General features: G+C 35.1%; 1 long non-coding RNA gene across 2 annotated transcripts; it reads right to left on the reverse strand.

Moving 5' to 3' along the window:
- Window positions 1–4,500: 4,500 nt before the first annotated feature.
- On the reverse strand, window positions 4,501–10,030 carry LOC104098818 (uncharacterized). 2 transcript variants are annotated; one of them, XR_686839.4, is made up of 4 exons: window positions 8,972–10,025; window positions 7,456–7,705; window positions 5,893–7,257; window positions 4,501–5,200 (listed from the first exon to the last, which is right to left on the reverse strand). It is a non-coding gene; the product is annotated as an uncharacterized lncRNA (long non-coding RNA). The 2 variants fall into 2 exon arrangements; XR_011414640.1 differs by having other exon boundaries at window positions 5,893–7,705; window positions 8,972–10,030.
- Window positions 10,031–11,064: the final 1,034 nt, after the last annotated feature.

The following is an 11,064-nucleotide window of genomic DNA, read 5'->3' on the forward strand; positions in this document are numbered from 1 at the left end:
TAAAAGTTGGTATAGGGAATGTAAAAGTTGGTGTGGTACCTCTCGGCTCTCGGAATTTAGTGTGTACGCAGACCTTACCCTTATCCTGGGATAGAGATGCTGTTTTCAATAGAAACTCGGCTCCCTCCCTCTAAGAACTCCCCACCTTACTCCTGGGGTGACTCGAACTCACAACTTCTTGGTTGGAAATGGAGGGTGCTCACCACTAGAACAACTCACTCTTTTCATACTTTTCATCTACTTATGGTACCCAAAAACAAAGGCTAAATAACTGAATATATGACACCTTTTTGAAGCCGTGTTAAAGCAAGGAACATTATTATCCAACAAAAATTAATTACTGCAAGAGAAACTATAAGGGCCTTATTGGTCACATATACTACTTAACAATAAATTGAGATTCATACTTGGAAAAAAAAAATAGAGAAATCAACATTGGAGAATGGTTAAACAAAGAAACTATAATGGCTTTTACAGCTCATAGTATGCTCATTGAAAATTATTTTGTAGATTAAAAATTGTTAAATCGTGCTAATATCATTTTGTTGGTATGATACAGGATATCATCCAATTTAGGCCGGTGGATCGGTAAGGTATCAACATGAGAGACAACTATATCAATGAACAATTGATTGTGTTAAAAATATAGAGATAAATATTGGTCAAACATTACAACTCAGCACTTTTAATATATGCCAACATCTTTTTTTTTTTTTTTTTTGGGTTATTCTTAATATTTAGCTATTAGAAAATTACATCGGTTTTGTCACGCTCCTTTTCTACCCACGCAAAGATATATTATGTTGTGTTGTGGGGTAAAAAGAGTTTTTTCATTTGAAGTGACAAATTTGAGTATGGATTATTTTATGGCCAAATACATATAGAGACCCTTCAAGTTGCCAGAAAATCTCATTTAGACACTTGAACTTAGCTTTGTTCCAATTGAACACAATATTATGTTCATAACCATATCTATTAGGCACAACTAGCTGACTTGGTACATAACGTGGGGCGCACAGGATTTGAGCGCATGGATGTTATTACACGTGGAATCCAATGGTAATATTTTAAAAAACAAATTAAATATATACCTTTTTAGACCCACCCAAATTTATATAAACCCTAATTTCATGCCCTTTCGTTTAGTTCTACCCCAATTGCTTCCAAATTAGGTCGAGAGACTTCTTTGTTTCTTTCCAATTCTTCTTCGTTTCTTTGTAATTCTTCTGAATTTCTTTCTATTTCTTGCCTCTTTTCTTCGTCAAAGCAGTTTTAAAGTCGAACTCGTCGAGTTCATCGAAGGCACCTCCCACTGATGTTGTGTACTGTAATTGCGGTCAATTAGCAAATTTCAAGATATCATTGACAGATCGTAACCCAGGACGAAGGTTTTACAGTTGCAAAATTGGAAAGGTAAGCTTAATTCATAGTAATTTCGTTCTAATCTACATTTTGGTGATTCTTCTTAAATTCTCATCTTCCGTTCCTTGGTTGTATTTGTAGAAAAGGGGTGGATGCAATTACTTTAGATGGTATGATGAAGACTTCTCTTCTCAAGAAAATGGGGTGATTTGTGGTTTGTTGAAAAAAGTCAAGATTTTGAAGAGGGATCGGGCAAGAAAATAATGGGCCATCATACTTCTTACAGCTTTGTTGGAGCTGATTTTATGAATATGGCTATGGCGCGATGCTTGTTGTGTTTGTTCAAATTAGTGGCAATAGTCGGTTGTTCATTTTGCTGGTTTCTATAAGTAGGGGTAATTGTATTGCCTGGTGTAATTTTGTTTAGAAGGAAGCTGCAGACTTGCTTCAATTAGTACAATCGTTGGCCCAGTACAAGGTTTTGTAATTTTGTTTGAATTAGTTCAAGGGCTGAGTTCAAATTTGTATGTAAGAAATTTGTTGCCTTGTTAGTTCAACTGCCACCTTGTTTTTTATAGCTGTCGTGTGATTTCAGTCTATAAAGAAATGCAACATTTAAAAGAAGTTGATCACAATTTGGTGCAAATTCAAACTAGATTATAGTAGCTCTAAATTGAGCATCAAAATGATGTTAATCATCCTCATAACACAACCATATTAATGTACTTAAAACGCATCAAAATACATTAGAAGCAGTCAATAACATATGTTTGCTGCTGCGAATTACATTGTCACACACAGACGGTTTTGTTTACTCCTTCTTTCTTCCCTAATAGATCTCAACTCTTTATCAACCTCTGAGTCATCTTCTTCAGGAATACCATCTTCTTGTGAGTCACATCTACTTTCCAGATCTGTTTCAGCCCCATCCACATTTTCCTCAACAGGTTGATTACTATCAACATCAACCCTTTCATTTTCTTCAGTTAATCCTTCATCCACCTCTATATTAATATTTTCTTTCATTCGCACCACTTAGGTCTTTCTTAGCAGTAGTTTGAGTATTAATATCACCATCATTTGTTGCCCTAGCACCACCAGAAATATTATCTGTCTTACCTACTTCTGGCCCAGTTAGTAAATCTCCCTGGCCCACAGTTTCAACCACCTCTGGCTCATTAACCACATGCAGTACATACAAATCCAAAAAATCACAATGTACTAGGTTTTTTACAATGTCTAACATATGAGAATCAGATTCAACCTTGAAAAAGTCATCACTTTTTGAGGTTCTATAGTAAAGTCCTTCAATAGTGGGGTACCCTAACTTTTTAGTATAATATAGCAGTTTCATCATCGAAAAATGGTCTTTATTAATAGGAAAATCTGCTTCGGGTTCCTTTTCCCCGGCATATTCTAGGCCCCCATCATTGATAAATGCACCCCCATAGTGAAAGCGTGTTATAATATAATCATCCATAAGATTCCCTCAAAGAAAACCCCAAAAATATATCACCAAAAGCTGACAGAATATTTCGAATGAAACCCCCCAAAAAACCTTAACTTTACAGAGAATTTCGAAAACCCTAAAATTGATCAATGCATGTACATAAAGGGCAAAACAATACCTCTTGAGTCATAGACAGTCCAATAACATTAGTCGTTGACAGTTTTTCCAAAAAAACAACTCGACTCTTCAAATCGTAATTGATAACTTCCGCAAATCAACCGTAAATAACCATACAACCCACAACATACGAAACAAGAGATCATTTCAGTGATAAATCAAAGAGAATAAACTTGAAATACAGTAAGAATCGAAGATAATTGATGGAATTTTTGTAGGGATTTTTCGGACCTCTAATCGCCATTCTTGAATTGGGGTTAACAGGGAGAGAGAATGACTGAAATAATGAACGGGTATTTTAATTTAAATGGGAGACTGATTTAAAATATGATGTGGCGTATTAAAATAGTTGGCGTCTTTTAATTGGTTAGCTTTCCATGTCAGTTGTGCGTAAAAACACGCGCTTCACTTAATATAACACCTGGCCGAGTAGTCAGCTAGTTGTGCCTAATAGGTATGGTTATGAACATAGTATTGTGTTCAATTGAAACAAAGCTAAGTTCAAGTGTCTAAATGAGATTTTCTGGCAACTTTAAGGGTATGTATATGTATTTGGCCTTATTTTATTTACAAAGTCCTCACTTGAATTTGATTTTTCGTTGTTCCAAGTCACCTATTATTTAAATTCGTAGTCAAAGGAAGGTTTGACTCTATTTTTATCGGTCCGCAAAAATAAAGTTCGGGTAAGGAATTCTGTTAACCAAGGAGAAGGTGTAAGGCATTCCCCAAATCCCATGGTTCTAGCACGATCGCTTTATTGACTTGAATTAATTTGGGACAAACTGTAATTTATATGATTTTTATATTTTTTTCTATGTCTGTTTTTATTGCTTGATTATTAGAATTATTAAAGAATGATTTGGATGATAAGATGTCATAACTACACTACGCAAGCGAATGCGTGATCAAGACAAAATTTATTAATTTAGTCATAACAGCGCTACACAAGCGAATCCGCAGTCATGACAAAGGACTATTAGTACGTTATTACTTTTGGGAAAAAATAATGCATTTGAGAAAATTAATTTAGAAAATTATTAAATGTCACTACCGAGCTACGCAAGCGAATCCGCGATTATGGCAAAAAGATTAACTAATATTAAGAATCAATTAAAGCTATTGGATATGGTATGAGATTATTGAATTAATTTATTGAAGGTTAAACATCACGCTACGCAAGCGAGTCCATGAATAAAAAAGTTAAAGTGCGCCAACTAGTTGCCTAGCATTTAAATTAATTATTAAAGAGGCTAAGTTATAAAGTATTTAATCATAAAAGAAAAAATCTGATTGTTTGTGACATTTATTTGGCAAAAGAACTATGTACATGAAAGTTAGGCCTTAGCTTGTGGTAAATTTGGATTAACTAGTAAACCAACCTTTTATTGTTACTAGTAGGCCAACAACTTATTATCACTAAAGTGGGCCTGGAAGATTTTTCTTGAGCCCAAATTCTTTCTTAAATTACACCTGCCAACGTGGGCCATTTAACATTATTGACAAATGATGTCTAAAATCAAGAGCAAACTTCATTTGTAGCCATCCGGAAAAAACTAATGACAATAGATAGCCACAAAATATATCATACAATTAACAGCCCAAAACCAATTAAAGGGCTAGCCCAAAACCACTGCCACTCTCCTCCCTTCAAATTTCAAACTTTCAACTCCGTAACCTACTTTAATCCATACCTTCCCCTTACTCCGTAACCTAGACTGTAGATTTTTCTATACACAGACTAGCCACAAATCAATCAAAATCATAGAATTATCTACTCTAAAGGAAAAAAAATCACAAAACTACTATAGTTAACGGAAACAATTCAAAAGGTTATAACCAAGAATGTTGAACTACTCTAAGCGGGATAATCCCTAGCATCAACTCATTCTCATATGGTGTCAAATTTAAATCCAAGAACAAAGCCTTTCAGTACCCAAAATCCTTTCTCTGTCGTCTCAACAACTTCACCAGCATAATTATCTTCAATATCATGTTGTTTATGTTTCTGCAATTCACCCAATTTATCGCGGTTCTTTCTCATGTGGCCACCTAAAGCTTGTCCAAGAGAGAATTCCTCTCCACAAAAGGAGCATTCATATTTCTTTCTTGTTTTGTTTAATTGGATTTGCGGCTATGTTGAATTTTGGTTTCTTGTGACTTGCTCTATGGCTCCCCAAAGTTTGGAAAGATTCAAATTGCTTCTTACAAGTCCTGCACTCGAAAAGGGTGGCAGTGAATTTTTTAAGTGTGATTATACATAAAAAAAAAAAATAGACTTGTCACTATACAAAAATATATTAAATAGACTGTCACTATACAATTTATATATAATAGACTGTCACTATACAACATATATACAAAATAAACTGTCACTATACAAAATATATATAAAATAGACTGTCACTATACAAAATAGACTGTCACTATACAAAATATATACTAAATAGACTGTCACTATACAAAAATATACAAAATAGACTTTCACTATTAAAAAATATACAAAATAGACTGTCACTATATAAAAAAAATATAAAATAGACATTTCGGGGTATTAGATATAGTATGTTTGGGCCGGAGTGCCATTTCGTGTCAATGGAAGTGCAATATGGACTATTAAACTTTTGAGGTGCTACAGATGGTAATTTTTTCTAAAATCAATTTACAAACAAATCATACGGCCCAAGTAGCACTTAATTATGAACTAACCAACCCAAACTGAGACAGAATACTACTTACTTGATTAACGTTACTTAAATCTCAGACAACATACCAATAAATATTATACAAATAATTGAACATATGACCATTTATATCAATATAAACTAGTAGTAAATAAGCAGACTTTATTCTAATAAATAACACCCAAATAATGAATTGAAAGAGAAGTTAAAGAAAGGATGGACCTTTATTGCAAAAATTCCCAGCAAGTCCAGTGAAGAAAAGCTCCAAAGCATTAATCCTCAAGTGAACTTCGGACTAGACACTTGAACCGGTTTTCACACTGGTTTTAGGTGGTTTTTCAGCTGTATTTTTGTTGATTTTCGTGACTTATTTCGGGTGGAGTTTTGGTGGTTTTTTGAGTGTTTTGCAGCTGAGTTTCAGCTGCGGTTTTCGGGGCTGTTTTCGTGGAGTTTTTGACTCGATTTTGCCATGTTTGTTGGGCTTTTGGGGGGCTGGTTTGGGAGTGTCTTGGGGCTAATTTTCAGAGCTCGTTTTGGGGTCGTTTTTGGCTGCTTTTCATGGCAAGCTGGAGGTGCTTTGAAGTCATTTTGGGACTGTTTTTAGGCTGCTTTTTTCGGCTGCATTTTGGGGTGGAAAGATGCTTTGTTTTGCTGGTTTTTGGTGCTATTTTGCCGTATTTTTTGGGCTGCTTTTGTAGCAGGTTTTCAAGCTGAGTTTTCAGATGGTTTTGAGGAGTTTTTCAGCTCAATTCCATGGCTAGCAATGGAGTTTTTCGGGCAGTTTTGGGCAGAGGCTGGAGGTGCTTTTGGGGGCCGATTTTGGAGGTTGTTTAGGTGACGAAAATAGTATTTGACGGAGGTGATACTGGCTGGTTTCAATGGAGGAACTATGGCTGTTTTTCTCCGGGAAGAAGAAGATGTTGCCCCCTTTTTAGCTCACACGGTTTCTTTCCCTTTTTGTGCTCCTTTTTAAAAAAAAAAAAATCTCCCCCTTTTCTTCCTCATTTTTGTGTACATATAATAAGAAAAGATAAGAGGAGGACGATTGAGAATGAATGATGTGGCAATGAAATAGTGTAAGGAGTGAGATGATGGGACAAACAAATAGTATAAGAAGTGGGGATGGAACAAGAAAATAGTATAGGGAAGGTGGAAGGCAATTTAATTAGATTTGGTCCGTATTTAAAATAAATATTTGCGACCACTATGTAGTAGACTGTGTAAAATAATATTACATATTCTCTAATAAAGCCTAGCAAAAAATATAAGAACTAAAATATCAATATCAAGCATAGAAAATATTAAACACGAAAAAGAATTATAGAAAACTCGAGGTGCTCACATCATGCCCCTCTTTGCTTGGTAACAAGAAGACTTTTCAAGCAAAGAAAAGGTGAGCATTGTGACTAATTTTTTTACCAACCCATTATTCAAAAAATGAAGAAAAGAGTGCAACCGAGTCCTGGTTTTGGACAACCTACATATCCCGGATTATAAGGGAATCATGTCGCGTGTAGTTCAAGAAGAACGATGGAATAATGAGTTTAAGAGTCGAGTGAGATTCCGTCGAGGCTCCGGTCTGCGGTCCTGTTTATTGCATCAAAATAAAAAAGTAAATTACACTAAAGAAAATAAAAAATACAAGGTCATATATACTCTTCTAGTGTCAAGTGTTGTATCTTCACTTGAGATCTCGTAAATCCGCATTGGAAGGTGGGTGCCTTAAATTTGGAGCTTGATGACCCGCATTTGGAGGTGTGTGCCTTGAATTTGAGGATTGTTTACCTGCATTGGACGGTGGGTGCCTTCAGATTGAAGATTGATTCTTGAAGCTTGGGCGTGAACTCAGACTTGGATTGAATCTTGAATGCTCGCTTTTTAAGTAGAAGCCGAGAAGATGGATTTTGAGATGCTAGTTGATGTATGCATTATGTCAAAGCTTGACCCCAACTGTCTTTATGCTCGAACAACCTTCTTTTTTTATCAGAGTTTGGAACTTCATTCTTGGACATCAAACATGTGTTATGCGGGGAACCTGCAAGACATCACAAGACAAATAAAAAAACAAAATATTTCTACCCCAATTTACACTAGGAAAATTTTGTGAGTTATTAGCAAGAACTGTAAACTAGTTTTTATTTTTTTAATTAAGAGAAAAGAAAGCATCGGGTAGTGTATACCCTTTAAAATACGACTAGGGAATGATGTACCCTATGTCAAAAGAAAAACAACTAGGTAATATGGTACCTTATGTTGGGAAATGCAATAGGGGAAGGCGTAAACTATACTAATATGCGACTAGGGAATGGTGTACCCTATGTCAAAAAGAAAACACAACTAGGGATTGGTGTACCCTATGTTGAAAAATGCAAATAGTTTAGTGGTATACCCTATGTTAATTTTTTCTCTTTTTTTTAATTATCCTAGGAGAAAATTCATCAAACTAGGGTTTCGTATCTTAGGAGAAAATTTATCGGACTAAGACTTTTTATCCTAAGAGAAAATCATCATACTAGATTTTTATTTTTTTATTTATCTTAGGAGAAAGATTTATCAGACTAAGACTTCTATCCTATGAAAAAATTTATCAGACTGGGTTTTCTTATCTTAGAAGAAAGATTCATCATACTAAGTTTTCTTATCTTAGGAGAAAGATTCAGCAGACTAAGATTTTGATCCTAGGAGAAAATTCATCAGACTAGGACTTCGTATCTTAGGAGAAAATTCATCAGACTGCCACTATACAATTTATATACAATATACTGTCACTATACAAAATATATGCAAAATAAACTGTTACTATATAAAATATATACAAAATAGACTGTCACTATACAAAATATATACTAAATAGACTGTCACTATACAAAATATATACAAAATAGACTGATATTATATAAAACATATACAAAATAGACTGTCAATATACAAAATAGATATTTCGGGTTATTAGATGTAATGTGTTTGGGATGGAGGGCCATTTCGTGTCAATGGAGGAAAAATATGGGCTATTAAAATTTTGAGGGGCTATAGAAGTTAGTTTTCTCTAAAATTAATTTACAAACAAATCATACGGCCAAAGTAGCACTTAATTATGAACTAACCAACCCAAACTAAGACAAAATACTTCTGACTTGATTAACGTTAATTAAATCTCAGACAACTAACCAATAAATATTATACAAATAATTGAACATATGAACATTTATATCAATGTAAACTAGCAGTAAATAAGCAGACTTTATTCTAACAAATAACAGCCAAATAATGAATTGAAAGAGAAGTTAAAGAAAGGATGAACCTTTATTGCTAAAATTTCCAGCAAGTACAGTGAGAGAAGCTCCAACACATTAATCCTCAAGTGAGCTATGGACTAGAAACTTGAATCGGAATCGGCGATCCCAAACAGGCGGAACTCGAGACGGTGGTTTCGGGCTGATTTTCACACTTGTTTTGGGTGGTTTTTCAGCTGTAGTTTTGTTGATTTTCGTGACTTATTTCGGGTGGAGTTTTGGTGGTTTTTTGAGTGTTTTGCAGCTGAGTTTCAGCTGCGTTTTCGGGGCTGTTTTCGTGGAGTTTTTGACTCGATTTCGCCATGTTTGTTGGGGTTTCTGGGGGCTGGTTTGGGGGTGTTTTGGAGCTAATTTTCAGAGCTCGTTTTGAGGTCAGATTTGGCTACTTTTCATGGCAAGTTGGAGGTGCTTTGAAGTCATTTTGGGACTGCTTTCAGGCTGCTTTTTTCGGCTGCGTATTGGGGTGGAAAAATGCTTTGTTTTGCTGGTTTTTGGTGCTATTTTGCCATATTTTTGGGCTGATTTTGTAACAGGTTTTCAAGCTGAGTTTTCATATGGTTTTGAGGAGTTTTTCAGCTCACTTCCATGGCTGGCAATGGAGTTTTTTCGGGCAGTTTTGGGCAGAGGTTGGAGGTGCTTTTGGGGGCCGATTTTGGAGGTTTTATTAGGTGACGAAAATGGTGTTTGCCGGAAGTGATATTGGCTGGTTTCAATGGTGGAACTATGGCTATTTTTCTCCAAGAAGAAGAAGACGTTGCCCCTTTTTTAGCTCACTCGGTTTCTTTCCATTTTGGTGCTCCTTTTAAAAAAAAAAAAAAAAGATCTCCCCCTTTTCTTCCTCGTGTATGTACATATAATAAGAAAATATGAGAGGAAGAGAGTTGAGAATAAATGATGGGACAATAAAATAGTGTAAGGAGTGGGGTAATGGGACAACAAAATAGTATAAAAAGCGGGTATGAGACAAAAAAATAGTGTAGGGAAGGTGGAAGGCAATTTAATTAGATTTGGTCCGTATTTAAAATTAATATTTGCGACCACTATGTAGTAGACGGTGTAAAATAATATTACGTATTCTCTAGTAAAGCCTAGTTAAAATATAGGAGCAAAAATATCAATATCAAGCCAAGAAAATATTAAACACTAAAAAAACAAATATAGAAAACTCGAGTGTGGTAAGAAATTAGGTGCTCACAGCATGCCCCTCTTTGCTTGGTAACAAAAAGAGTTTTCAAGCAAAGAAAAGGCGAGCATTGTGACTAATATTTATACCAACCCATTATTCTAAAAATGAAGATATGAAGAAAGAGTGTAACCGGGTCCTGGTTTTGGACATCCTACATATCTCGGGCTATAAGGGAATCAGGTCGCGTGAAGTTTAAGGAGAACGATGGAACTTCATTCTTGGACATCAAACCTGTGTTTTGCGGGGAACCTGCAAGACATCACAAGACAAATAAAATAAACAAAACTTTTCTGCCCCAGTTTACACTAGGAAAATTTTGTTAGTTATTTGCAAAAACTATAAACTAGTTTTTTGTTTTTTAAATTAAGAGCAAAGAAAGCATTAGATAGTGGTGTACCCTTTAAAATATGACTTGGGAATAGTATACCCTATGTTAAAAGAAAAACAACTAGGTAATGGGGTACCTTATATTGGGAAATGCAATCGGGGAGGGCGTAAACTATACTAATATGTGACTAAGATAGGGTACGAAGAAAACACAACTAGGGATTGGTGTACCCTATGTTGAAAAATGCAAATAGGGAGTGGTATACCCTTTAAAAATGAGACTTGGCAATGGTGTACCCTATGTCAAAAGAAAAACACAACTGGGAACTTGTGTACTCTATGTTGAGAAATGCAACCAGGGGATGGTGTACTTTATACTAACATGCGACTAGGGAATGGTGTACCCTATGTCAAAAGGAAAATACAACTGGGGATTGGTGTACCCTATGTTAAAAAAATGCAGTTGGGAATGGTGTACCCTATGCTAACATGCAATTGGAGAAAATAATTTTTCCTCTTTTTGTTTCTTTTTAACATATTGCACCAACTTTTATTTTCTAGGAGCATGAACCATTAATTTTTTTAAAT

Source organism: Nicotiana tomentosiformis, chromosome 3, assembly GCF_000390325.3.
Source record: "Nicotiana tomentosiformis chromosome 3, ASM39032v3, whole genome shotgun sequence".
NCBI lineage: Eukaryota > Viridiplantae > Streptophyta > Magnoliopsida > Solanales > Solanaceae > Nicotiana > Nicotiana tomentosiformis.